The following is a 2,192-nucleotide window of genomic DNA, read 5'->3' as shown; positions in this document are numbered from 1 at the left end:
CCGAAACCCCCAAAACAAATGCAACAAAAACAAAAATAAATCTGTGGGACTTAGGCTGGGTGTGGTGGTGTGCACCTGGAGTCCCAGATATTTGGAAGGCTGAGGCAGAAGGATCGCTTAAGGTCAAGGCTGCAGTGACAGAGTGAGACCCTGACTCAATAATAATAATAATAGACTGGGCTCGGTGGCTCAGCCTGTAATCCCAGCACTTTGGGAGGCAGAGGCAAGTGGATTGCCTGAGCCCACGGGTTCAAGATCAGCCTGGGCAACATGGTGAGACCTCGTCTCTACAATAAATAAAAAAAGTAGTTGGGCATGGTAGTGTGCACCTATAGTTCCAGCTACTTGGAAAGCCGAGGAGGAAGGATCTCTTGAGTCCAGCAGGTCAATGCTGGGGTGGCCGTGAGTGTGCCACTGCACTCCAGCCTGGGTGACAGAGTGAGACTCCAACTCAAAATAATAATAATAATAATGATAATAATAACAATAACTTAATTAAACTAAAGAGCAAAATAAATAATCAACAGAGGCCAGGTGTGGTGGCTCATGCCTGTAATCCCAGCACTTCAGGAGGCCAAGGTGGGAGGATTGCTTGAGCCAGGAGTTCAAGACCAGCCTAGGCAACATAGCGAGACCTCATCTTTACAAAAAATTAAAAAATTAGCCAGACATGTTGGCATGTGTGCCTGTGTTCCCAGCAACTTGGGAGACTGAGGCGAAAAGATTGCTTGAGCCCAGGAGGTCAAGGCTGCAGTGAGCCATGATCGTGCCACTGCACTCCAGTCTGGGTGACAGGTGACAGAGTGAGACCTTGACTCAAAAAATAAATAAAAAAAAAAATCAACAGAGCAAATAGGCAACCTACAGAATGGGAGAATATATTTGCAAACTGTATTTTTTTTTTTTTTTGAGTCAGAGTCTCATTCTGTTGCCCAGGCTGAACTGCAGTGGTATGCTCATGGCCACTACAGCCTCAACATGCTGGGCTCAGGTGATCCTTTCACTTCAGCCTTCTAAGTAGCTGGAACCACAGGTACATGCCACCACACTCAGCTAAAATTTTTTAACTGATTTTAGAGGCAAGGTCTTGCCATGTTGTCCAGGCTGGTCTCGAACCTCTGGGGTCAGGCAATCCTCTCTCCTCCACCTCCCAAAGTGCTGAGTCAACGCACCTGGCCACAAGCTATACATCTGACAAAGGACTAATATCCAGAATCTACAAAGAACTCAAACAAATCAGTCAGGAAAAAACAAATGACCCCATTAAAAAAGTGGGTAAATGATATGAACAGATATCTCTCAAAAAAAGATGTACAGGGCCGGGCTCAGTGGCTCAGCCTGTAATCCTAGTACTTTGGGAGGCCGAGGAAAGTGGATTGCCTGAGCCCATGGGTTCGAGACCAGCCCAGGCAACATGGTGAGACCTCATCTCTACAATAAAATAAAAAAATAGCCAGGTGTGGTAGCGTGCATCTGTAGTCCCAGCTACGCAGAAGACTGAGGCGGAAGGATCGCTAGAGCCCAGAAGGTCGACGCTGGGGTGGTTGTGAGCATGCATGCCATTGGACTCCAGCCTGGGCAAAGGAGTGAGTCTTCAACTCAAAAAAAAAAAAAAAGATGTACAATGGCCAACACACATATGAAAAAATGCTCAACATCATTAATCATCAGGGAACTGCAAATTAAAACCACAATGAGATACCACCTTATGCCAGTTGGAATGGCTATTATTATTATTATTATTATTATTATTTTAGTTGGAGTCTTACTCTGTTGCCCAAGCTGGAGTTCAGTGGCACGCTCATGGTCACCACAGTCTCAACCAGTTGGGTTCAGGTGATCCTTCCACCTCAGTATTCCAAGTAGCTGGGACTTCAGGCATGCACCACCCTGCCTAGCTCAATTTAAAATTTTTTTGTAGAAACAAAGTCTCACTATGTTGCCCAGGCTAGTCTTGAACTCCTGGGCTTAAGCATTCATCCCACCTTGGCCTCCCAAAGTGCTAGGATTACAGGCATGACCCACTATGCCTTGCCAACTTCTTACTTAATTATTCTGCTATCATCAGACTCTCCCCCCATTTTTTGCTATTATAAGCTATTCAGCAATGAATATCCTTTACATGTCTGTGACTATATGTGTGTGTGTGTGTGTGTGTGTGTGTGTGTGTGTGTGTATATATATATATATAT

Source organism: Carlito syrichta, unplaced genomic scaffold (genome assembly GCF_000164805.1).
Source record: "Carlito syrichta isolate Samal-C Ts95f unplaced genomic scaffold, Tarsius_syrichta-2.0.1 Scaffold297336, whole genome shotgun sequence".
Lineage (NCBI taxonomy): Eukaryota > Metazoa > Chordata > Mammalia > Primates > Tarsiidae > Carlito > Carlito syrichta.
This window is presented reverse-complemented; position numbering follows the sequence as displayed.